We start from the raw sequence: 27,984 nt of genomic DNA on the forward strand, positions 1-27,984 counted from the left end.
GAGAAGTGGACTGTTGCCCTCTGATTGGAAAGAAGCTCTGAAATACCTGGCTCTGGCTTCACTGGGAGATATGTAGTAATTAAAAGGTGGCCAGACCAGTTAGGTAATAGTATGTAAATGTTAAACTCTGATTTCTACTTGAGATATATCAGATAGATTTGTGGGTGAATTGAATGCGAAGGGGCTCAGAATTATTTTTCTCCTGAGGTAATCCCAGGCTGTAAACACTTGGTCTCTGGCTATGCAAAGAGAGCTGCCCAAAAAAAGCGACTTCGAGGCAAAAGCCTGAAAAGATCTGACTCACAGCAATTGCACGCAATAAACTGTGGTCCTGGGGGGAAGTTACTGTGTCTGTGAGCTTCAGGATGTACTCTGATTCAAAGGAGTTTGTCCTGTGGTTGTCACCCTCCTGTCTTTTCCAAAACACATATTTCTTAAAATGGCTAGTATATAACTCTACTGCTGTATGTATACAAGTAAACGAATTTTCTTCAACAGATCTCCATAGCTAGATGAAATTATGTGTGTGTGTATGTATTTGGAGGATCTGGGCCAGAGCATTGACTGAAGCTATGTTCTCAAAATAGTAAGTGTTACAGGAAAGTCTGCTTACTCTACTAGTAATGTGGTTGATGGCATCCAGCTCTGCGTTATGTCTCTGCACTGAAATGTGGTCTTCAAAGCTTCGGAGGGTTGTGCATTTCCAATTACCTGGGATGCTTGCACAGGTTATCCTGTCAGCTAGAGGCAGAAAAGGCACTTTCCAGTTGCAGAGAAATGCAAGAAGATCCAAGTAAATTAGAAAAAGAGCAGGTATACTTGGCCCTTGGAGATAGGTAAGATGTGTTGGCTCCTGCTCTGTTTTGATCATGTGAGTTACTTTGTTCCTTTTGCCGGGGGCGGGGCGGGGGGGGGGGGTCCCCTGCAATTGTAGTGCTTCATCTTCATTCAAAATAACTCAGGATGGAAAAGTTGAGTAAACCTGAATTGGGGTTCCCCAGCATCCAAGGTCAACTCTCACCTCGTATGTCACTCCATATAGTCATTCCAGAAGTATAAAGAAATGATTCTCATATGGAAAGTAAGCCTGATTATTTGAAACATTTTTGGGTAAGAATAAGAAGTTGTTTTTCAATGTCAGTTTTTTATTTTGGGGCATATTCCACTGCTTCTGACGTCTTCACTCTCAAGTCAGAGGTCCTAGACCAGCTCTTCTCAGCTGAATGCTTCTACATGCTCCTTTTCACTCCATCTTAAAAAGAAATATCCTATCAATTCTGGATCTTCCCATAGTCATCTTTAGCCACTCTGGAGGGAAGAACTATTACCATAATCTTCCAGATTGGCTGTAAGAAAACAGCATCAGTACTCAGTCAGGCATGGCTATGCAGGGACTGAATGGTACCTCAGCAAGGCCGGTGGTGCTGAGGGTCTGCTGAAGGCAATGGCAAAACCCACCCAGGACATGAGTGGAGAAGAGATTTTTTTTTTTTTTTTTTTTTTGTCTAGTTGAGGGATCTGAGAGGGAGGCATGACTCAGGCACACCATTGGTTTTGATGTGCCTCCATCTAGTGACTGCAATAGTGCAATGGCAAGATGTGTTGATTTGGAAGTTGGTCTTGTTCATAGGATGCCCCAGCCTTCTGAAAGCTCTTTTTTAAGTGAAGAGGGATGTATTTTGTCCAGTCTCCAAGGTCACCTCTGCCCGTGGGATTCCTGCATGTGATTCTTATTTAAAAGACAAATTTCCACCATTTTTATGTAGGTGCAACAGGCACTGCAGAGATCTCTCCTGGTCTTGAGCTAATCCCTCTGCACTAGCTGTAACACTCAGATAATTTAATGTACAAAGCTTCATGATGTCGTCATTATGTTTGTCCATGTAAAGTACTTTATACTTTAGGAACAATTTGGCCAAGGCAGCAGGGATACTTCCGTGTAAATATGTCATGAGATCAAGCCTTTTAATGTTCATAAAAAGACAGGATGTCAATTTAAAGTCTCATCTGTCCAATGCATCTTAGGTCTGCTGATTTATGAAGTACTGTAAATTGCAATCATATAAGCCTGTAACACTCTGGCAGCTATTTAAATAGCAAAACTTTCTTCCAAAAACATGATATATGGAAGACATAAAAGTTTTAAAGCAGTAGTCTGCCTTAATAGGGAAAGAGTATTAGCATTCATTTACTGAGAAGAGCGAGCTGATTTTCCTTACAAGAAATGCTCCTTCCACAGCCACCCCATGCTTAGTATTAATCAAGTCATAGATTTTCTACTGCCAAGATCATGGGTAAGAATTCGCTTGCGGGAGAGTTGGAAAAGGTTAATATTCTCTGAATACTTGGATGGCAGAGCTGACCAGTCAGGGCAAGCACTGAATTTCTGGTCCCTGGTAAAATCAAAGGCCAAACACTCATTTGCTGGGGAAACCAAACGAGTTCTCGCAACCAGGAGGGAAATGGAAGAATGGCAAAATAAATCAAGCTGAAGTGTAAGTTTGCTGCAGGGAAGTCCAGGGGCCGAATGTCACCCTAGGTACGCTGCTGTTCACCAAGGATATTCCATTAAACCCTGTCTACCTCCAGACATTGTTTCACGTCGTTCCCCTGGGAGGGGGATGCCAGCAGGCAGACGTGCAAGTGCCTGCCGGTTTTAGGTGCATTAGATTGGCACTTCTGAGATGATAAAAGACACAGGAGTCTCATGAGATGGGAATAGGGATTCAAGCAGTCTGGCTAAGTTGCTTGTGTTGGCACAGAAACCTTTGTTTGTAAGTAAGCTGAAGTCTTCAGCATTTAAAATAGTTCTTATCTTGAAGGCCACAATGAGAAGGAAATGACTGTTTATAGATAGCCATGCTCCTTGAAGCAATGAGGAGTTGCAGCACACAGGACAGGAGTATGCACTGATGTGACTTTAATATCAGAAGTTAATTGCATCTCAGAATAAGATAGCGATTTCCTACATAACAAATATCATAGACAGTAAAGATATTTACAGAGAGAAAAGCGTAACTAAAAGGTAATTCTTGCTCTTTAACATTTCACCGTAGTTGGCCCCCCATCAAGAGACTGCTGAAAATGAAATTATTCTGTTTAACAGAGATCCTTTTTAGTTCAGACTTATAATTTCAAGTATCTTAGGAGGATAAATATCCTGTGTAAAAGAGTATTATTCTTGTTATCTTATAGATGTGCTACATGGGCTCATCATCCTAAATGACTGGCCCAAAACTGCACAAGACATCTGCAACAGAGAGAGACTTGGAAATGCATCTCTCAATATAGAGAGCAATGTGCTGGTTGGGTGGGGATCACTCTGGTTTAAATGAGGCCAGTTTGGTAACGATGGTAACTAAGTCTTGGTTGTGGTACCGTGAGGGGAGTGCTGGGGTTTGGCCCTTGTAAACTCCCCGGTGGGAAGAAGCATGTTGTGGCACCTCTTGTCCCAAGGAAGTTCATGGGGTTTCTTGCTTTTAGCACTGACGACAGGTTGGAAGGAAGAAATGAAAATCCTGCTATTAAATGTAAGCCTGGCACTGAACACTTGACTGAGCTGTGTCATCCGAGGATAAATGAGGCTGCTGGAGCCTCTAAAATAATTGCTCACTAACAATGCTAAGTGCAGTGTGCATCTTATCAAACAAAAGCACACATAAGACTGACACTTCATTTCCTTTAAGTCCAAGTTGCTATTATAGCATTATCCTTCACGTGTAACAAGATAACTGCTATGCTGATGTTAAGACTAGGAAAGGCCACTGAGAGGCCTCTGGGAATTGTGCTGTGGAGGGGAAGGAGAATTCTAAAGCAGGGAGACTCTGCACATACAAGCCCAGCATTTTGCATAGAAAGGTATCGTTAAATTTATTAAGCCTCCTCTGTCCTGCTTTCTTGTTCTGAAGGAGGAAAGAGCCATCATTGCTGCAAGTGTGCTTTATTTAGCGTGGGTATACACTGTCCTGCATGCCACATGCACCGGTTGCACCTCGTTTAATTCTGATTTGAGTGTCAAGTTAAAGATTCTGAAAAGGAGATGCAAAATGCTTGACTGAACATATGGTGCTCTCTTCAGAGGCTGATTATATCCCCATCTCCAGGCCAGATTCTCAGCAGATATTAATTTCTATACTCCACCTAAATTTAGGCATATAAGAATTTGACTCATAAGCTTGAATTTCTGTTCCAACACAGGAATTTTGTACCGGTGCAAATATTCAGTTTTACTGGATTAAAAGAGTTGAAGACTGAAGTTTAAATGGATTTTTACTCTAGCAGTATGGTGCAGAGTCTAGTAAGCATTACCATGCAACCTGTAGCCAATCTTTGTCTCGGTCATGTCAGGACAAGCATGCTCCGGTGCTTTAGACAGGGTCTGGGGAAGAGCCCATCTCCCATATGAGCATCACACTTGGGGCCAGATCTTACAAGTGGCCTAGATACATGTGATGCTACGGTGAAGAAAGCTGCTTTGAAATCTGAGCCAGAGAAGACATTGGTGGGTTTAGCTTACTCCAAAGCTCTGTTCTTACCAACTAAGATTCTTGACACTCGTGTGCTAGAAAAGGTGAGAAATTGCCAAAAGCCTGTCTGGTATTGTATTTCATGCTTTTTTTCAATTTCTCTGAAGTATTTTTTCAATTTCTTCTCAGCTCTGTGTCTTGGTGTATCCTGTTTGTACAGACAGATGCATCCTTCCACCAGGCTGAAGACAGTGATATTAAAGCTGATAGTATTCTCCCTGTGATAATGTCTGACCACATCTTTCAGAGAGTGCTGAAGAAATATTTTTGGTGGCTATTTTCTTTTAGGTTTATATTGGAGACTGCACCTCATAACATCAGCTTGAATACTGAGCACTGCCACAAAGCCAATCCTGAAGGAACAGATGTATCACTTTAATAAAATAATGACGTTTCCCTTAAACCTGTTAGGAAGAAGAATATTGTTTTGGGGCAATGATTTTCTTTTAAAGCTTTAGGACAACTTTCAGTGTTGCTTACAGTCCTGTGTTTCCTCCCACAGGATTTCTCTTTTGGGCTTTTTCACATATGTGTAAAGGCCTTCCCATCAACGTGAATAGGTTAAATGTGGAATCATTTCCAATGCACTATCTTCTGAAGCATTGTATTTTCTGCCTTTTGAGTTGGTCTTCCAGTTGGCAACAGAAGGCAGCATGATAGTGTATTAACTTTATTCTCATGAGAAGTCGCGTCTCTTAAAGGCTTTTCCTCGCAGCTAAATTCCTAAGTTGGAGATTCAAATTAAAAAAAAAAAAAAAATATTTCCTCTTTGAAGCCAAATACACAGTCATTGTTTTCAAATACCTTTTAGTTACTGACTTGGTGTTCATGCACAAGAATGTATGGATTAGACCATAAAGGAAAATAGGAATACTCATGCTTGGTTAGAATTACTGCTTTGTACAGCAAGTCATAAATATAATGTAATTTTGCTGCCATTGGTCATATTGTTTGCTCCCTGACATTTTGAGTTTCGCTGTGGCAGCAGCTGAGGTTTTGAGCTCCAAATCTTCCAGCCTCTAACAGTAAATCAAGAAGAACCTCTGGTAGCTGAGGCAGCAAAGGTTCATGATGCACAGCTGAGCCTGGTGGCTCAATTTCACAGAGATAGGCATCTGTGAAAAGTAAGTTCCTTAACGCTAGGCAGCGTCAAGCTATGACACACACAAAGAGCTGTTTTATTCACCTGCGTTTAGGTGTATTGTTGGTTTCAATAGGTATGCACTGAAGTTTTAAGTTTTCTGTAACCGTGAGCAATAGGTGGGAATGCCAGCGTGGGGAAGGGGTCTCAGCTGGCGGAGCAGAATTCAGGTGTGTGATAATGCCGGAGCACTTGCTCACATTGAAAATGGTATGGTCTGTATTTGAGTTAGATGTGGTGGAACTGCAGCTGTGAAAGCATGTCTAGGTATTTCTCATTCCTAGGTAGAGCCAAAAAAGCTTAAACCGGGAATTGGATATTGCAAGTTTGCACTCAAGTTCCTGAAAATCCCTATTAGCACCCGTGTAACCATAGATGTCTCTGAACTCGGAAAGGGTTCAGCATCTCAGCTGAATCACTGATATGCAAATTTTGGATCCACAAAGGAGCTGCTCTGTTTTGCTCTGCTTCAAAGCTTAGGTTGGTTTGGACACATTCTAAAAATGCCTTTTTCAGGCACGCCAGATCTCCCTTGGCACAAACCACAACCAGGACAGCACTGCTGTGGCACTACCCGCAGAGAGCAAAGCCTAAAATACTTCAGAGAAAAAGACTAAAAATTTCCTCAGAGGAGAAAAGTGCTATCATCACCTGCTCTACATGAGAGTCCATGTTCACAGGGAAGGGGAACTTGGTGTCTCCAGCAAGGACAGGGCTGTAAGTGATGCTCCTCCTTTTTAGCTCGTGTTTACACTACAGGATAGCACGTATCCCCGTGATAAATCTATGCCATTGACTTTGCTTTCAGGAGTTGTTCCATGTTCATATAAAAGGGAGGAGTAGTACGCTGCTCTACTGCTTTAGAGATTTATACTAGACTTCAAATAATAAGACCTGGAATAAGGTTTTAGGCAGTTCTTAGTTGCTTTCAACACCAGCCAGAACTGAGTAATTCCTTTGCCCCATGTGTGCTTCACACACCAGTAGCTCAGGTCACATGCTGAGTTTGTGCTTCTTCTGGTTGTTTTGTTTCTATCTGGACTCTCAGTGTTATAAAATTCTCTGAATTCTTGAAAATTCTTTTGCTGTTTTCCAATAATCCTTTGCTTGCTTTAGTTTTCAGACAACGCTTTCATTTTCCATTAATTTGGACTAAACAGCAAATGCAAGTCCCAGAAGGAAAGTCGTCCTCGGGCCATAGCAAGCGCCTGAGAGGAGGCTGAGGATCACTGCAAATGAAGGGTTTGACGACCACAGGAACAAGATACATGGAGATGCGATTGGTACTTGAACAAAGTGAGATAAATGGTTTGCTCCCAGGTCAGTGCTGGTTTATGCTCTATTTATGTTAAAAAAAAAAAAAGCTCCAGGATTTGAGGTTTTTTTAGGATTTTTAGTCTTTCAGATGACACTAGTACTAAGCAGGGGAAGGTGACGTGCCCTCTCACCGATACGGTGAGGGACCATCATCTACAAAACCCACGTAGGACGTAAAATGAATGTGGTGCTCAGTGTTCAGAGGAGGTGCTGCTTGGTTGATAGGCCTGATATTGAGGCATCCTCACCTGCTGTACATAGTGTCTGTAGATAATATCCCAATGCCTTAGGCATAACTGTTACCTGTATTTCATAATACCTGGAGACAGTGACAAAAAGCCAACCCACTGTCTTGTGGCCTCAGCTAGGAGCTTCTGAAAAAAATTACCTTTTATTAGTCTTACCTAATTAGCATAAGAGGAGATTTGATTATTGTAAAAGAAGAAAGGAGTGGAGAGCAGAGTATGAACTGCCCAACATGACAGCCTGCGAGTGAGAAAAGAGGGGTGCATCCCTGAGCTGGAGCCCCTGCGCCTGCGTTTCTCCACCGCCCGCAGCGCACAGCTCGGAGGATGCAAGCGAGGTTCTGCTTTCTTCTTCTCGTTGCACACCTGTGTGTTCAGACAGCAAACCTGCTGGATTATAGGTTTGTGGCAAATGAACCTGGAGGACAGGTTGACTCGTTCATGACCTATGTTTAAAGGCAGATCAGCTCCGTCAGTGTTACTCCTTACAGAGTTTGTCTAACAGCCTTAAAGACATCCAGTGACGAAGACTGCAGTTCCCCTGGCAGTCTATTTCAGTATTTTATTTTTTGCCCTTGGAGAGCTTTTCAACATTCAACATGAATCTGCTTCGCTGCAGTTTAAATCTATTACCTCCGGATCTATCCACAGCAGAGCAGGCTCTTCTTCAAAAGAAAAAACCCCATGTAGTTCAGTCTTTGTGCAGTGGTTTTGCTAGACTCTTAGTCGTTCTGGCCTTCCTCTGACCTTTCATCAGTTAGTACCCATATAGCACAAATGTGGACATAGTGCTCTACCTGAGACCTTATTAATGCTGAGCAAGGTACTGAGAGGAAGCATTATGGGGTACGGTTTCCAGACTATCCTCCTGATAAACCCTTCCAACAGGGTGCTTGCCTTTTCCACGACCATCTTCAGTTGGTAAACCACAACCCTCAGATTCATTTAATTTTATTTCTTTAAAGGATTTCAAAATAAATTCAGCAGTTGATTATTTCTACCTAAGGTAAGGAACAGTGTACATCTCTTGGTTAGATGCCGGAGATAATTTTTTGTATTTCTTAAAATAAGTTTGAATTCTGGATGTTTCATTCAGTATGACCGCAGCCCTTCCAGGCTTCCTCTCTCCTGAAAATTTAATAGCATACTCCACATTCCATCACCTTAATAATGAATGAAAATATTGAACAATATGAGACCTGGGAGAAGCCCTGCAGCACCCATCAGTGTATCCTTATGTATTGAGATCGTACCAGGGATGATCACTCTTTGGATACAGCCACCCTGTCACCATCTGCTTGCCCTATCACATGGGAAAAGTTTTAACAAGATTTTTTCCGTAGTTTGTTTCTGAGACTGGTGAGTAAAACAGTGTTGAAAGCCTTACTTTGAGATCGATGTTATCTACTGTTTCTCACCTCTAGAAGGTTTGTTACCTGCTGTAGAAATAAAATATATTTCTTTGGCATACTTTCCTCTTAACAGATCTACTGCTGACTGCATCTCATCTCCTTGTTATCTTCCTGATTCTGACAAATGGTTTGATTTGTTTCTGCAGGAACTGGAGTTAATCTGATTGATTTATAAATCTCCCAGCTGCTCCTTTTTTCTCTCTTTAAAGAACTGCACTATGCTGATCTTTTTTCAGTCTTCCAGTAGCTTACCCCTCCTCTATAGGATCGCAAAGATGAATGCTAATAGTTCTTCGATTGCTACAGCCAGCTCTTTTCGGCACCCTCAGTAATGTTCATCAGGCCTTGTCTGTCTGAAAGTTTGCTCATTTCTCAAGAGCACTAATTGTGCTGACTATTTACTTGCAAGGTGACATTTTAAGTAAAGGTTGATTCAAAAAAGCCACTGAAATTGCATGGCTTCCTTCTGTAGAGAGCTTTCCTCTGTTCATTGTTGACAAATTCTTTTTCTTTGGTTTTCCTTCTCTTCCTAATGTTTCTTTAGGGTGATTTCTTCATGTCTTTTACTAGTTTGATCTTGCCATGTGCCTTGATCTCTCTGATTTTGTCCATACACTATCTTTTAGTCTTTACTTACAAACATCTCTTCTTGTTCTTGCTCTTTGTAACTTCTCTATAGCATTAACTACTTAAAATCATTTAGCTAAAGAAAAAAACAGCCTCTCTCTAAAGACTTCTCTTTTTTCCAGCCTTTCTTAAACTGTCCTGTCTTGTCCTCCTCCCATACTTACTTACATGAAGCTGCTTTTTTTTTTAGCCATAAAGTAGACATTTCCTGACATTTGTCCATCCATGGTCTATCATCTTCTCCATTCTCCCCCTCCCCTCCACCCAAGTGTCAAGAGCTGCTAGTTGTAGGCAACCACTTCGTGATGCCTGTCAAACTGAGTGACTTTGGTGCCTGACAAATTACAAAAGTTAGTGCTCAGACTTTTCTAAAAATGTCTCCTTGCTTTTAATTTGGCAGAATCTATTTCTTAAACTGGAACTGAATTTATGAGTATTTCTGTGCCCCTAAAGCCATGCTCTCTAATGGTTTTACTGCTTTCTGAAAAAATTTCACCCAGATCTAATTGCATTATTGGAAATGGTTGAAGCACTGTAATATATGAGGGAAAGTTTCTGTGGTCTTTGAGAAATCTTTTATTCAGAAACAGCCAAAAAGGCCATCTAATGCTTTCAGGAAAGAAACTCTGAAGAGATTTTTCTAGTTAAAGACAGTGGGAAAGAGTCGTGAGAATACTTAATTCCAGGGTGCATTCAAGAGAGAGTTGTGGGCTACAGAGATGGAAACCATGCTTGTTGCAAGGCAAAAAAATAATTAAAGGTCAGGAAATAATTTGTAGTTCAACAGCAAAAGCTCCTGAAAACTCTTCATTCCTTATGTTATTACCCTCTGTGAAGTAGGGCATTAGCACTCCATGTTGCCCTAATTAGTTTACCAGACCACATATTCCAGATAAATTGTACTTGCAGTTGGCCCAGTGCTTGCTTGTGATTAACGTGGCATTCAGATGAAAAATTGAATGTCGTGTGAGCACTACTCCAAGCTCAGTAAATGTCAGGCAGTCGAGATAAGTTTGGAAGCAACGGCCAAACGCAAGGAATAGAAGTGTGAGCCGTGCGTAAGAGAAGCCTTCTGGAATTTCTGGCCCAAAAGAAGGGGGGATAGAAGCAGAGAGAGTCTAGTGAGAAGCTGTAACTTAAAATATTAATACTGACAAAGAACAGAAGAACAACTCCACTTACTTTATCTCAAGCCATTAGCTTTGATTTAGTGCAGCCAGGGAAGCCTTTCGGTAGTTTCTGTACTATCTTTGCACTCTGGCTTAATAGCATTTGTTTAAATGAGGAGTGGACCCTCAAGCAATATTTCTCTTTAAAAGGCAAGTCCCAGCACAGAGTAATAAGTAAACTGGGAACAATATATTTTAAAAGAAGAAATAGATTCTGCCAGCTCAATTTAAGGAAATATTTATTACACATAATTTCTCAACTGTTTTCTGAGTAAGCAATATAAAATGATCCTTATGAACAGCAAAATGGAAGGAAGGAAAAAGTCTGCATCACTATGGGGAGTTTAATCTTCTGTGAGTCTGCTTGTCGTTCTAAGTGACGTCTTTACTTACATGAACTAAAGGCATCTACCCTGGATGTCTCAGAAATTTTAGTCCCCAAAAGACCTTCTTTTTAACACCAACATGCACCTACATCCACCTTTCATGTTTTGCTTTCTAATAATTGACCACAAGCTCCGCAACTTTAAGGGAAGGAAAAGGATGCTAGGCTCGGCTCGGCTTGGCTCGGTTTGGCTTGGCAATCGAGCCCCTGACCAAATGTGTTTTATCCCACTGAGTTGCAGGTGTGACGACACTCGGCAGCGTGGAAATGGAGTTGCTCTGTTTTGTGGTCACGTTGCTACTTTAGTCCCAAGTGAGGGCGTCTTGTTTGGTGTAACTTAGTAAAACCCACTTCACCAGTTCCTTGCTGTTCATAGTTCCTTGTAACTGAGTTTGCTGCTGTTGGTCTCCTCTGACAAGCAAGTAGGGCCGAGTGTGAAACATGGGCTTAAAACATGTGCATCACATAAAAGTTACAGTTCAACAGCCTCAAAATAACTGCACTTTTTTTCTTTATGTAAACATATTAAATTGGTATTGAGTTTCCAGGGCATCATTTTATCCGTAGCTAAAAATACAAATCAGCGTACCACGTTTTGGCAGATTTATCTCAGCAAAATTGTTTATACATGAAATGTTTCCTACTGAGTGTCACAAATAATAATTTAGTTTAGAATGTGGCACCCCATTGAACCAAAGAGCGCTGCTGTGGAAGGAAGACGTCGCTCCCTCCCCTCTTTCAAATGTCGTGCTGACTTCTTTCTTTCCCGTCACTATGGACCTGGTAATCCCTTTGCCAACCCAGACACAGATATTTCACAATAGCATTATTAAATTAGCTTAGTACTTCCTTTCTCTTACCTCCATGGAATTATGATAGAGTGCTCTACATCTTGTTCCTTTTTGTATTACTTTTATTAGTCATAAGAACATAATTGAACTGATAGACACAGTTTCTTAGAAATTGATACGATTTATTTTTTAAATTCAGTTACCTGTGGCTTTAAATTCTGTTCTTTTTGTTAATGCAATCAAACATCATGTTTGTTTTGCTTTGCTTATTGGAGAGTGATTGCTAGCCTCAGAGCTGATGATTTCAGTGTTATTACGCTTGCCTGCTCTATTTCCTGGGGACTTGCTCATTTTTTTTCATCTCTCTTTTATGGGAAGACTTTCCAATGAGCGTATCTTTCTTAGCTTAGTTCTGTGCCAAAGAACTTGTACAAATTGCGCAAGCATGGACAAAGATTGGTCCAAATCTGCAGTGCTGGGAATATACTGGACAGCATGGTGACAAGTTAACCAATATCTGAACCTGGAAAGCTATGATTCCCATCAACATGCGCTGGGAGAGGTAATCCCTGTGGCTGGAAGGACAACAGGAGGGTCACCAGAGACTCACCTTTTGCTGTTGACAGGACAGCATGCGTGGGGATGCAGCATGTGGAAAAGGGTGGATGATTCTTTTAATGACTTGGTAAATCACAAAATAGATTTGGATGTGGGCCGTGTTCCTCAAGGCATTGTTAATTCAGTTCTTACTGATCAATCCAGTACCGCCAAAGAGTGCCAGACAGGGCAGTAAAGCTGCAGGACACTGCTGAGGGGAATGATTGCTGGAAAGGATTTCTTCCTGATCACTGTTGCCCATCTGTGGTCCTAACTGCCTGCAGGAGCTCTGCTCCGAGGAAGGAGCTGGGGGGAGAGAGCACAGTAAGCAATCTGCAAGTGATAGGAATTGGTCACACGTGGTGATGACCAGAGTGCTACTCTGGTACTACTTCATTGTCTCCTTAGGCCAAATAGTATGTCTGGCAGGGAGGCTGCAGTGAGGGCATTAGCAAAAGCTTGGTAAAGCAGCGCGGGGTCTTTCTGGGATGGAGGTGTAAAGGGGTGGATTTCACCTTCCTCTCTTCTCTTACAGAAAATGCTATTCCTGTGGAGATCAGCACTGAGTCATTTAAATAAGGAAACAGAAAGTCGTGGATGGAAGGGAGTATTCTTCAGGGGGTATTTGAAGCATTTTTATAATGGATCTATCAAGCAATCAACTGAAAATGAAAGGGAAAAGAAAATAAAAATGTTCACATAGATTGCCCGTGGTATCACAGAGGAACTGCAGTTATTATGTTGGGCATGCTATAAATACATAACAGAAAACATTCCCTGTGCCTAAAGATCCTATGATCTAAGACAAATGAGGATATAAGGGAAAGCAGGAGCGTTGCTGCTGGCAGGGCAGGCTGCCACCCAGCCAGGGTGGTTTCCTGCTCAGCTGGAGGTGTGGGGGATGTTTTGTAGGACAGGGGAATTTCAGGAAGGATTTGAAGGAGGACAAATGACATGGTTTTCCAAATACATATGGGAGGTGCAGCACAGAAGGAGCCAGGGCTCTCTTGACTTTTACTGAGTGAAAGTTAATAGAAGAAACTTGATGTATATATCTCCACAAATGCTAGGCTCTTAGGGAAACGTAAGAGAACAGAACTTGAGCCAGCAATGACACGGGTGGGAGGGAAGTGGAAACACAAGGCTGAAATGAGGATAAAGGGTAACCTCGTGTTAGGGTTGCCAGAACCAGAAGAAAAAAAAACCACGTGCTTTCTGAGGGAGAAAAACCCAGAGGTCTTTCAGAACCTGGGACACTCTGAAAGACTGTTTGACACGCTTGTGAACAAGGACTTGGTAGTGAGCTGGTGTGCGGGCTGGGGCCAGTCCTTCACTGCTTGTGCAATAGGTGGACCAGGTTATATATCACATCCCTCTGATTTGTGTTACCTAAAAGCACAGAGGTGGCTAGTGGTGCTGCTGGGCTGTGACACTAGGTGGATTCGCAGTGTGCTTAATATTAGCTTGTTTTATCCAACAGTATTGTTGTTTGCAGTATGGAGAATGTGGATGGTAGATCAAATGGGAGGTTTTTTGTCATAACGTATTTCAAATTAGGCTTTAGAAATTAAGATTTCCATTTTGGGGTCCTTAGGTCAAAGCTTCTTCCCTCCCCAGTACTGTGCCTTCCCAGCAAAGTAGAGACTGAATTTCACTCTTATGCTGTTGTATGCATTTTATCATCGTTCAGGTGATACCATAACTTGGGGAAGTTCAGCGGGTAACCAGAGCCTAGGCAGCACGGGCAGTGCTTATTTAAGCTGTGACTTAGTAAGTGTTTGTCTTTTAGCTTCCCAACAACTTTAATGCAAAATGACTGCATGTTCTTTAGAGGGTAGTGTTGTTTGGGACTGTATAATTACCTGCTTTTTTTTGTCAAAAAATAGCAACTGAGAATGGAAAATTTGGGACTGAATAGTGCAGCCAAAGCTCCTGGTCTGGATCTGAGAAGAGCTACTTGCAAGGGCTCTGCTGGTGCTTCGGGATGTCTGAGTCCTTGTGCCCCAAGACACATGGCTGTCTTTTCCTGCTCAGCACCCCTGTGAGTTTGCATCCTGAGAGTCTGGGATCATGGTGCAAGAAGGAAAATGAAAGCTAGCCCAGAGAAGGGGACGTGGGCACTGGAGGCTTATTTCTGAATGCAAACTTTTTGGCTGTGACCAAAAAGTGTTGCAATGGGAAATTGTCAGCTTTTTAATCATGTTTCTTTTTATTGCAAAGGGAACACTGTGTACCGTGTACAAAGTGTTTTGTAATAAAAGATGTCATCTAAAGAGTCAGACTTAATTTATTATGAGGACATAATGCAGGATCAGAAATTGAGCATATGATATACCTTGCAAATAAGAATGAGTTAGTATGAGTGCAATTAATACAGGAGGGAATTTGTAATCAGACACTTACTGTTTGGATGTCCCCCCATGCTGTTGTTTAGAAGAACATATTCAAAAAGCATTTCGTCAATGGAAGGGAGAGCAATTCAGTGATAAAGTGAGACAGATGAGAAAGGAAGAAGTTTCTGATCATAGTGCATTTAAATAGTAAACCATAATGTGCCAGTAGCAGTCAGATTTTTAACACTGAATATAATAGCAATATGGCTCTTCTCTGTCAGCTGTTTTTATATCAAGAACGTTCAGTTCTTTGGAGGGGTACAGATTACAATTAAAGCGTTTGCTTCTTGTGTTGAGTCCCCTTGAGTTTTGTTTCTCATCGCACATAACAATGGTGTGAATGAATTAGATGTCATCACTGTTTGTGCCTGTGTGCGCCCACAGAACTGTGCTGGAAAAAGCTGCTTAAACTTGTTTGCTGCTGGTGTCCTGTGGAACATGATAATTGAAATACGGGTATGGTAGGCGTGGTACAGAAAATCTGACACTATCACAGCAAGGCAGCTCTTAAAACAGCTATCAGAGCAATGGGTGGAAGGGACATTCAGCTGAAGTGAAATGTTACAGATCAATTTGTATGCTTTCTGAAGAACCAGAAATAGGACTTGCTATTACAGGCCAGCACATTTTAGAAAGAATTCCTTGCTACCTTGACCAGTCTCTTAATATCCTTTTGGTCAATTGTCATTCTTGCATTTCTTCAAATTCCTGGTACAAACTATGTCATGCCATAAAGAAAATAATCCTCAAAAATTATTTACTTTTCGTCCAGAATAAAATAAAATTCCAGCACTCCGGAACTTTGGCCAAAGCTCGACACAAATTTTAGAGTGATAAAATGCTAGAGGAAGCAAGGACTACTTTATGGCCCACAAACTATATGGCCCATATGGCACCAATTCTGGTAATTTGCTGCGGTGCCAGTTGGCTGGAATAAAACAGTGACCATGGAGACCATGTAGCTTTGGTAAGTAGTCCAACCAACAGTGTTTAGAATGAAAAAAAAAACCAAACAAAACAAAAAAAACCCAAACAAACAAAAGAAAAGAAAACGGTCACTTACTAGAAAATAACTAATTGCCAGAATTGATAATTGATAATTTAGGAATAGCAGAGTTTTGAGCCAGAATGTAACTGGGTCAGAGGGGAGAAAGAGTGTTTTGTGGTTTGGACATTAGGCATCCTAGATCGTTGGAAGAATGAATAGATGGAATGGATGATAAGGTCTATTGAATGCGAGGTGTCTGGAAACATCTGTTGCCCTGCTGCATTAATGGTAACAAATGGATTTTTGGACCCCAGGATAGGGACACAAATTGATTTAGAAAAAACACACATAGACACACTGTGTTGTCTTTTCCAAAGAGATTTGCTCAATGGAGTGATGGGTCTATAGCTAAAACTTTCTGCAGTTTGTGGTTAGGCAGCTTGACTTCTCAGCAGAAGCATATTTGGAAAAACCCAGCAGAATCTGTGCTACGCTAGAGGAAGAAGTCAGTGCAGACCCAGAGGACAAAACCAGGCACCTTAAGATGTGGAATTGCTCGTGTGTTTCTACCTCACTGAAAGACAGAATATAACCTAAAACCCACGAAAATAGACAACTTTGAAAGATAGTTTGCTTTTATCTGCGCTAAGCCACTTCACTGAAGGAAAAAGTCAAATGAGATCTTTGGCAAAAGGAGTAATTTAAAAATACAGCCTGTGAGAGAGAGTGGAAGAGAGCTGCTCCGCACAATGTGGACGTAACAGCCATCCTGCTGTCATGCCTCTCCTCACACTGGGCAGTGGTGAGCGTTGGGGTGGCCTCTGCAAGGCACAATGCAGAGTCCATGGCGGTGGGAAAGGAAGGGAAAAGTTGGGTTTAACCTTCAGCTGTGCCCACTAATTCCTGCCTGTTTACATTTGCCAAGGCAGGCTGATGGGAAGGAAATCTCCTGTGTGCATGTTAGTCAAGAGTAGCTTCAGTCAAATCTCTGGTTTGAAAGCAAGACAGTGATGTTAAGTTGGTGTATCTCATGAGATAATTAAGTCCCAGTTGCTGTCATCTTAAGTCAGATATTGTGTAATGGTCCCAAGCACTGTGAAAACACTGGAATCAACAATGCTAAACAATATTTAATGTGATGAGTGTGGCAAGCAAAAGCCACTCCTTCAAAGTAATAAATCATATGACATTTAGCTATCTTTATCTTGGCGAGAAGCCATCAAGGCTTCAGGCTTTCATGATATATAAGTTGCTTTTGAAGTGCTTTTGCATTAGGAAGAGTGGGTCTGCAAATGAGGCACAATGAAATCCTGCATTTATTGTATCTCATGATAGGCAGATTAAATGTATCTAGGCTGCAAAGCAACTGATCTTTAGTTTTTATCTGCATACTTCATCTTGTGGTTTTTGCTTTCTTCAGACCCACTTTTGTCTTTCCAGTGTCTTGGTTTTTTTTACCCTCGTTGCCACCTGCAACTCCAACTCTATTTCCCAAGAATGATAGAAATCTTAGATCTACTGGGACATGGTAAGGAAATTTATGCTTTTTACCCCACATAGTGCTATGTTGGCCCAGCATGACATACTCGTGTTCAGATTGGGCTCCGTTGGCTTCAGAGTGGCACAGATATGAAGTGAAAGAGTGTAGCAGTGCAGAGCTTTGGTGGTGCAGGGACAGGGCAACATAACCCTGCAACAGTACAAATGCAGAAGTATTCCTGCTGTCTTTTGGGTTTGATTAAATGTCAGATATGTGATGGGATTTGTCACTCTTTTCTGGATGGTCCCACTAAAAGAAAAGGCTGTATCTGATGCATAGTCAATAACGTTAGGTGGGAGATCAGGAGAGAGCAGATCAAGATCTTTATAAAGAGTTTGTGGTTACAAACATGCTGGAGCACATCTTCAGTAAGCTGCTGCTGGGAGAAATCAAATGTTAAAAGCATGCAAGAAGCAAGGGCACCCGCTACTATTGTGTGACTGTTTTAGGGTATGTGCTTGCCATAAGCCTGGGTGAGAGTCAATGCTGTAGTTGTTATTCAGCACGGAAATTGGAAATGTACTTGGACTGCAAGTAGTCTGACCTGTAGAGGAAACCATATCTCATGACGTGCTAAGAGTTCCCTTGGGTGAAAGGCAGGAAGGAACGGGGCGCATCCAGTATTTCACTGTCACATCATCTTCCTGCCCTGCTAATGTAACCAAGAATCAGCTGCAGAATTTCTTTTATGCTCAGTTAAAGAATTATCGACCATGGCCTAAGCGTTTCTTCCAAAGAAACATCATAGTTTGAACAGTTGGCATCAAAGTTCTAAGCTCCTATGTGGTGTCGGAAGTGCCTCCAAGTGACCGCTGTTGGATTCAGTCCTCTGTTTATTGTTGCTAATGACACAAGCATTTTTTCCCTGATAAAGAGACCTCAATTTCAGACAAATCATCTCCATAGGAATTGGTGATAAATCATCCCCACAGTAGCTGGATTTCCTTGACATGCAAAATGAAGTATTTTTGCTCTCAGGTTGTTTTGTTTAAGTCAACTCGACTGAAACAGCTTTTTTAGTACTAAAAGCAAAAAAGCATTTTTAAGAACATTTCATGAAAAGTCAAACATTCAGATGAGAAAGCTCAGAATTCAGGATGCACATGAACCTTCAGGACAACTCCTTGCTTGCACTGTCTCTGGTCTTTGACAAATTATCCCTTACTGCCTTCTCCACTTGCTCTCATGTCATTCTATGGGGATTTACACAGTATTTCTTTCCACTCCCCACATTCAGTGTGTGGCATTGGAAACTGACTTTTTACTAACTATCCAAATGCTGCATTGAATAAAACGTCATGTACTCATTGCATTTCTCTAGTGCTTTCATTATTATTTATAAAGCTTTTATGGATATAAATGAACATGTAACACTTTTCAGAGTAGCAGGTGTCATTGCTGTTTTACATCGGGGGAACCGAAGCCCAGAAAGGTCAAGTCTAAAATTGTAGGAAATGTCACCCAGTCTGGGGTTTCTAGACTGAAATGTAGAGATAATTTTTGTTTTTTCTTCTTTTTTTTTTTTTTTTTGTAAGACATCTTAGCATTTAAAACACAGCTGTAATTGATCTCAGCTGCAGCTGATGGCACTCAGCAAGTCCTGCCAATCTGACTGCAAGTGCCCAAGCCCAGGCAGCTGGAAACCAGGAGTGGTCCCATGTGAGATGAGTGCTTGACAAATATTGCAGAGGAGTTCTGGGTCAGAAGACGAGCAGATTTCCATTCTCAGAGGCGGCAGTTCAGGGCTGAGCTGTGAGATAATAATTTTTCCTTCTGTTGTCCTCTTCATTCAGTGTGTCCTGTGGTTAGGCACAACGCAGGTTTTCCATGTGGGCAAAAGGTTTTGTCGCATTTATTTACATTTGGGAGTTATTAATTTGGGGGTTTGTTTTAAAAGAAGTATGGGCTTTTTTCTTTATTGCTCATCAAATCAATTTTGAATTGAATTTTTTTGAATTTAAGGGATTTGTAAATGTAGGTGCAAAACATTTCTGATTTTCTCTCCTCATGCCAGACAAATGAAATGACATTTGCTTACTGTATTATATGCTGGAGTAAAAGCATCTTTGGGAGTACCAGTCTATTCATTTTCTTCATAAAATTAATCAATAAAAGTTGTTCCAGATAGGCTTACTTCTTTCAGTTTCCCAGGAGATTTCCTGTTCTTTCCTCCACGCTGTCTGACACAAGTCACAGTAAAAATCAAAAACAGACCCCAAAGCAATAGGGAAGCTGCAGTCACAGTGGTACAGCAACAATTAAAACCGGGCTCACTGCAGATGGTGAAGGAGACAAACACAGCCATGGAGAAAAACACCACTTTCTACACACCAGAAAAATCACTTAAGGCAAACCTTTAGGTTGTATTTCTCAAAGGTTATTTTAAAAGGCTGTGATCCATTACTTTTGAATGTGATCATCAAAACCTCGTTTGAGGGTTTAGTTGAAGATCAAGATCCTGCATAAAACCTTTTCCCTCGCTAGGTAAAGCTATTGGGAGTAGGGCTGGCAGGGTCTCTGTGCATTACTTACCCATGTCTCATAACTTACTTAAATGATAATAGATGTTCTGGGCAAATCTAGTACATCAGGTATGCACTGGCTGGTGCACACACACTGGGGGGTACAAGTGCATGAGTATGCACATGTATTTGCCGTTATTGATTATTTTTTTTTGGTCTTTCTCTGATGATTTAGCAATATTTAAATGCAGCAAAAATGTGGATGAAAATCATTATTACAAGAGTTAAGTTGTGCTTATATTTTAAAATCTTTATTAGCAGACAAAATCCTGAAGCGTTGTTCTCCCAAACAGGAGTGGAGAGGCACAAGTGGTAATGAATCATTGAGGGACAAAACTGTGTCGAGTACTTGCTTGTGCTTGGCCTTGACCCACTGATTCTCCACGAGAAGAGTCAGCTCAGTATGTGGCGTGATTACAATATGTAGGATTGTTTTGGAATAAAGGAGCACAGGTTTTTTTAGATTTTAAAGCTCTCCAAAATTTTTTTTTAATTGGCAGTAAAAGAGTAAGGCACTTAAAATGCAAACTATAACAATAAACAGGGCTTTGCTCTATATTTACGGCTTGTGAATAAAGATTGCACAAAGATGGTAACTTTTAATTTTGCATTAACCCAGCTTCATTCTGCAGTAAGCGAGGCGCTGAGCTTGCGTGGTGGCAGTTTGGTGAGCCTCGTGTGTGGGGAGAAATGAATAAATTACTGTCTGCGCCTTGCAGTGGGATGTCCCCCGTGAAATAATCTAAACCTGTCAAATTGTGACAGCTTGCTCTACCTGCACAAATAACACCATTTGGAGAAATCAAGGACTGCTGATATTGCTGTAATAGATCTAAAAGTGCATACTGATGTGATCTGCTGTTTCATGCGAGATGGCATTTGAAGCTGCTAGTACAGTGAATATTTCTGCAGCATCAGCTTATCATCTAAGAAATGTGGATCATATTTTTTGAAAGAGTTCAGCATTGAACAAATCTCCACCTTGTCTAGCTCTGATACTTCAATCCTAATACATGAAAACCTGATTAAAAAAAGCCTCCCATTCTTTAAAAATCACAACAAGCTTAAGCCAACTGCCTGGAGAACATCCTTGAGTATCCCAAACATATGTGGTACTGAAATGTGGTGTCCACGAACTCTATTACAGCATGTGCAAAAAAATGTACTGGAGCACTTCTCATCTCCCAGAGACCTGGAAAGATTTCCAGAGCACTCAGCCGAATCCTTTGTGTTTGAATAGAACTTGGCAAATGTGGAGTTCTTTTCAGTGTTTTGGCCAAAGTAAAAACTGAAGAGAAAAATCTCAATTTGGATCAAAGCAAGGTGGCTATCATGGATATTTTTTAGTTTGGCAATGAATGGAGATGTAGTGGCCAGGCTTGGAAAAACTTTGCTTTGGTTAACTTGAAAAAATTTGTTCAATGCAAATTGAAATACTTGAATTGCATGGGGACTAAGTTTTGTTTAAACGTTAAAAAAGCCGTTTTAAAATGAAAATGCCACTCAAAAAGGAAAAGCTGAAAAATCTAATTTTCAAATTTTTTTTAATTCACTTTTTTCTGATTGAAATTTTTTTTCATTTTGACAAGATTTTGCAAGTAGTTTTAACTAGCTGTATTGAATTACTATTTGGGGATTAATTCACTTTTTGTCAAGACATTGTCTTCCCACCTTCGCCTTGAAGATTGCTGGCAGACCTGCTGGGAGATGGGTAAATATTGCTGTTACTGTCCTATTAAGAGAGGGATGATAGAGCCTTTAATGTCTCATTGCTTTTAAAATCTTATCCAAAAGATGAGCGAATGAGCTGCATTTCCAGCCACAACAAAATATACATTGGTCAGCTTTAAGAGGACATTGCAAAGAAAATGAGACTTAAGGTCTGTGAAACATCTTTCCTAAATTGTCTATTCATGTTATTTCTTTTTTGTGGTTTGAGCACAGTTATAAATCTAAGTAAACATCATCTAGCTGTGTTTCTGTTCTAAATGTAGTGCATCAGAAAGAGAAGTTGAATTTTTTCTTAAGAACTGTTGGGACTTAATGTCACATTTTTGAAACACAATTGGTTGCCTTGACACTGAATATGATGGCTGAACGTGAGCCAGCAGTGTGCCCAGGTGGCCAAGAAGGCCAACGGCATCCTGGCCTGTATCAGAAATGGTGTGGGCAGCAGGAGTAGGGAGGTGATTGTGCCTCTGTACTCGGTGCTGGTGAGGCCGCACCTCGAATGCTGTGTTCAGTTTTGGGCCCCTCACTACAAGAAGGACATTGAGGTGCTGGAGTGTGTCCAGAGAAGGGCGACGAAGCTGGTGAGGGGTTCTGGAGCCCAAGTCTGATGAGGAGCGGCTGAGGGAACTGGGGTTGTTCAGCCTGGAGAAGAGGAGGCTGAGGGGAGACCTTGTCACTCTCTACAACTACCTGAAAGGGGGTTGCAGAGAGGTGGGTGTTGGTCTCTTCTCCCAAGTGACAAGTGACAGGACAAGAGGAAATGGCCTCAAGTTGCGCCAGGGGAGGTTCAGGCTGGATATTAGGAAAAAGTTCTTTCCTGAGAGAGTGGTGAAGCATTGGAAGAGGGAGGTGGTGGAGTCACCGTCACTGGAGGTGTTCAAGGAACGTGTGGACATGGCATTGCAGGACATGGTTTAGTGGGCATGGTGGTGTTGGGTTGATGGTTGGACTTGATGATCTTACAAGTCTTTTCCAACCTTAGTGATTCTATGATTCTGTGACCCTGTGACAGTAGCTAGTTTTTTTAAAGGGGTATTTGTTTGCTTAGAAGAAATACAGTTGACCTTCATACCTCAGTGGTTTCAGTAGGAAAGGATGGTCAGAGGCTAAAGTGATGGCTGACAAAGGAAGCAAAGGCAGTCCATGAAGCTAATATTTCATATTTTCTAGCATTCTGATAGAAGTAAAGAAGCGATGTTGAAGTAAATGATCTGTGAAGAGCAGGTAAAGAGGGTGTGACCAAGTTGTAAAGGAATACAAAACTGGTCATTGCAGTTGACCTTTCTGAGTTAGAACAGGATCATGAGGCTCAACAAGGCACATTCCCACCACACTGTGTGTTGCATGTGATGTAGGATGAGAGACTTTTCCCTAAAGAGTTTACAGTCTCAAATGATCAGCTCAAAGGTGGGACTGATGCAGTATTGTTTTTTCCATTTGACAAGGAGCTTTACCACAAAGGGTAAAACAACATGTCCAGAATAAGAATGGGGAAGAGTTGGAACATGACCAGATTTGTTGAGATTCAGTTCATTGCTTTGTTGCCATAAGGTAATCCATCTTCCTCTTTGACTTATGCTATGCATTTAATCAGGTGCTGAGTGAACATCTTACTTTGAAAATCCAAACTAATAATGGACATAAAAATCGTGGTAAATGATAAGATGCAATAAGACAAGTCATATCTTCCCTAATGACAGCATAATGAACTGAATTTAAAATGAAATCCTATCATGAACAGTCACGGCCCATTAGACGGTGAAATTTCTTGTTAAACTGACTTTTTAAAAGCGCTTTGCAAAAAGTGAAAATGAAACAAAATTGCACAATATTGTTGGAAGCCACTTGCGGCCAGATCCTAGTAATCTTTTGGGGTAAAAACCAACCAGCTTCAGTGAGTATTTTGCTTGAGCAAGGACATAACCTCTAAAACCGTCAACTGTGAATTATGTGTCATCAAAAATATTTCAGCAAGATTTAACAGCTAATATCGCCAATTACTGTCTACAGTAGGGTACCCGTCAAGAACTGATGGAAAAAGAAACAAAAAGAGAGGGAAGGTTTCTTTGCATTTGGTGATTGCTGCTTTACGTGGATCACATAGAACAGGGAGAAACACGAGGTCCCCAGATGTTAAACACTACATGCTTTGAAGAAAACTTTTCAGAAACAGCAAGCAGGGAGATTTCCCAAAGATGACCAAAAGGAGGTGCAGGGAATGGAAATGACTGGGGAGGTGCTTGTTTTTGTTGGTAAGTGTTCCACAATAACCCTTTTATAGATTCCTGTACTGTTGTCATTGTCATCTTCAAAGCAAATTAAACACGGCTTTCTCATCAGCAATGATTATTGCAAACTGGACTTGGCATGAAAATTCAAATCATAAAAAAATAATAACTGTAAAGGTCCAATTCTCATGGAGGACCAGGAGGATGTAGGTTCTTGTTGCTCACCACTCCCTTTGGAATCATGCAGCTGAAGGTGATGTGAAAATGGGGCCACAAACTCCTAAGTCCCCCAAGCACTTTAAAAAATTTACCCTTTGTATTTTCTTTATTTACAATCTGAATGTTCCATATTATTTTGACCTCTTCTATACTAGGTATTAACAACATTTTAACCATGAGAGAAATAGATTTCAATACCTTTTAAAAAAGGTTATTTTTCTTCTTTTGAAGAAAAAGGTGCACTGCAAATGCAAGATTATTGTTCCAGCAGGATTTACAAAAATAACAGATATACAAAGAAAGTGTATTATTGTAGAAATGTGTTTTTTCTCTTTTTTTTGGTCTTTTTAAGAAGGAGCATCTGTTCTATAGTCATTTCTATGCTTGGGTAATTCATCTAGTGATTACATGGATGTTGGCTGGAAGACAACACAGTACATTGTAGAGGAAGCTGTAAAGAGGCTAGTAAACACAGGCTTATGTATTTTTAAAGGAGGCAAAAAGGAAGAAAATATACTGTTCTGAATGATACGCAATGCTGGTTATCGTCAGTCTGCATTGTTGAAAGACCTGCATGTTTAGTTGCTGCCATTGTTCCCAGTGGGAGCTCTCACACCTTCTTTTGAAATCTGACCATTAGAGATTATTTTGATCCATCCTTGAGTGCGAACATAAAAGCTAAAGTAAATTGTTTCATCAATACTGGTTTATAATTTTAGTCCTAAGACATCTAGGGTGCTTGCATAGAGAAAGTAGCTCTGAATAGAAGGTAATTGTGTATCTTATTCAATATACGTATCTGGCATATGCTGTTTAGAATTGATATTTGGGGAAGGAGAAGTGAAATGGAGAGGATGCTGCCTGGAAGACTTACGTGATTTTAAAGAACTGGTTAAATTTTAACTTGGTTCATTTGGACTGAGATAAAATGGGACAGATAGATAGGTTTATTCTCATTTTACTGTGATGAAAATAGACCCTGATTCAGGTGTCACTTCACGTGCTAATCTGCTGCCTTTGCTTTTGTTGTTCTTGGTTTACAGCAAAGGAAGGCGAATTGGGGCTATAGCGTTTGTGTCAGCTGGTAACACAGGTTTGTAGTCAAAAATCATTTTGCTGGTCAACCAAAGAATTTGCTGATAAATTATCAAATGCGCAGTTCTTTTGATCCTGAAACTAGTTATTCAACTACTGCAGCAAGAGCTGGTTGTCCTTTCATTTTGCTATCCCATATGGTTAAGCAAAAAATAACTGGTTTCCACCTTCAGCAGATCATAGGAAATAACAAGCTGGTACCAAAATAAAGCTCCCCAGTAGGGCAAAGGATATAGTACCAATGTGATAATAAAAATACGCTAAGTATGTTAAACAAAAGCAAGCTCTGCTTTGGCAGGAGTCCTAGAAATAGTTGGACTGAGCTAGATCAGCCTTGGCTGAAAGACCAAATGGAGTCAGCAATATTTAATGTAAATAAAACTCCCTGCTGTAGTTCCAGTTGCAGCCTTGGAGCTTTTAAAACTCTGCCTGTCCTTTAAGCATCTTCCTGCTCACAGGATGAATTTCATCAAGAAATACTAAGCTTTTAAAACACAGAACAAAAAGGCAAATAAAAACCAGTGCATAAAAGCCTTTTAACCTGGTGACATTGTAGTTGCATATTATGGGTTAAGTGGAGGGAAATGAAGGAAGGAACCACACTAGCATTGGCAATGTACATGAAAGGAAAGTAAGTCACAATTAAGAGGCAATCTTCATTGAATTTCTACAAGTAGTCCCTTGTATAACATTAACCATAAGCTCAGACTAGTATCCTTAGAACAAGCTATTTGGATCGGTTGAATCCCAGTGCCACTTCAGTGTACTTCATTCATTAAACATAAACCAGAAATAAAAGTATAGCTCTGTGTGCATATGTGCGTGCTTTGGACTAAGATGTTAATGATTGCAGAGCACTATTGAAGGAAGCAGGCAAAAAAAAGTCTCACAATAACGTACCAGCTGACATATCAGGTAACATGGCACAATCGTTTCAAAGCACTTCCTTGGAAGTTTCCATCACTTAGACGCAGCCATTGGTGATGCATAAGGAAACTCCAGATCACCAGGATGATGTTAGTGATTTTGTCCTCTAACAGTTGTGTCCCTGACAGAGGGTGAAGAGGTAAGGATTGTTAGTGGGAAGGGATGACTTTTTCTCAGGAATGTGGGCATCGGTTGTCAAGACTGGCAGGGTATGGAGAGAAGTGCCACGAATGTCTGATTGTGCTTGGTGGGATGGGAGTGGGGAAGTGATGCTCACAGAAAAGAAATTGGAAAATGTCTTTTGATAGGCTGAATTGAGTAGAAACTTGATTGAGGAGGAATACAGCTGGATTTGTGAGAGAGAATTTTGGAAGTAATGGGTTTTGTGTGTAGAGCTAAAAAACGGGTAATATTTTGTATCTGAAAGCATGTACAGTCAGCTTTTGAAAATGGAGAAGAAATGTCAATGAAATGAAAGCTACTGTTCTGGTTATAATAGCTGCAAGGCTGACATGGGGTCCCATAAGTGGGATAAGTGAAGAAGGAATTAGCAGGCCAGCCGGAAATGATTTAGGCAGCTGTCTCATCCCTTCCCCTGCAGTAAGTCGTGCGGGGAGTATTGCTTCCCTTATTTCCAACCGTAGAAATCTCAGTAGGCAGCAAAATTTCAGCGGAGAAGAGATGACAGCTCAGGGAATGGAGTTCATGATGGAAGCAATGAAGCAACCTTATCTTCAGCACATATTTGTGCTCCAATAATATATATCTGCTATTTTATTTTATCTACATTAGTGAAAAATAGTTTCTGCAATTTATTTTTGAGCTAGTTCCTGAAAGAAACAATACACATGTGATTGTTGGGTCTTTTTCCTCTCCAGTTACCAGCTGGCAACTTTTGAAATAGAGATAGAAAGTAAATTATATTCCCGCAAGCTAATTGTAAAAATTGGCATCAGATTGAGAAGGAGAGACCCAGACTAGTCCCCGAGGAAAAAGCAGGCTGAACTCCGGCACTGTATGCTTGTTCTGTAGCAGTTGTTTGCTGGGAAGTGTGTTTGCCTCCAGACTGGTTTTAGGAGAGACTGCTTCTTGCCTGCAGAGTTCACACCTGGGGGCAGAGGAGGAGTGAAGGGGAAGGAGGGAGGGAGGAACAGCGTTGCTGCTGCTGACGGGGAGTGTGGGTCAGAGGAGAAAAGACACAAATCTGTAGGGAACAGGGTTCTGCTGCTTGAGGAACACTGACTTGTGGGATAACACCCCAGAGTAAACCTCTAGCTGTTTATTTCTCCTGTGGAGCGGGTGAAAATAGAGCAGACTCCTTTGGGTTTCACCAGAGCCCAGCACAGTGCTACTGATTCAACTCTGCACGTGCACCGAATTTTTTCAGGTTAATAGCCTGTAGCCAAAATGATCAAAGCTAAGGGCCTTGAGTTAGCCTCAATTTAAGCCTTAGCTCCTATTTTGGCAGGTAGTGAACTGACTTTTTGGGGGTGTGAACATCCAAATTCCACCCAAGTCAGTGGAGATGATCAGCATATTTGAACGTGGGTCCTAGTTGTATTGAAACATGGCTTTGGTAGTCTAACTTGACGGCAACAGAATTTAAGAATATGCACTGTATGCACTTTCCTTCAGGCCTCGTGCCGGTATTTCTCATTTCCCGTAGCTGTGCCCTACCATGGCACTGAAAAGTACACGGGCTCCTAGTTTAGCTTTTGCTCTGCAGCTGAATTAGGGCTGAACCTGTAGAGCTATGGGGTGACGAGCGTGGAGCTCCTCTTACCCTTCGCACCGTAACGTTTGCTAGGTCCTGCCACAAAACCCCAGACCTGCCTTTGTGTTCCCAGCGAGTTGCAGGAGAAGCATGAAATTCTGTTTCATCAAGTCGCAGTGTCTGGTATGCCTCCGGCTCCCCAGCTGAGCTCCTGCCCCTTTCATTACCCTTTGATGTGTATTCAGCAAGAGCTGCCGCCCCGCAATGCAAACCGCGGCGTGCTTGGTCCTCCATCAGCGGGGAGGGAGGGTCTGAGAGGAGGTAAGACAAGAGAGAACAGTCGGATATAAGCACAAGGAAACAAAAAGAAAAATAGCACATCACAAATAGTGAGCGCAGTACATTCCCTATTTATAC

Source organism: Gavia stellata, chromosome 11, assembly GCF_030936135.1.
Source record: "Gavia stellata isolate bGavSte3 chromosome 11, bGavSte3.hap2, whole genome shotgun sequence".
In the NCBI taxonomy this organism is placed as follows: Eukaryota; Metazoa; Chordata; class Aves; order Gaviiformes; family Gaviidae; genus Gavia; species Gavia stellata.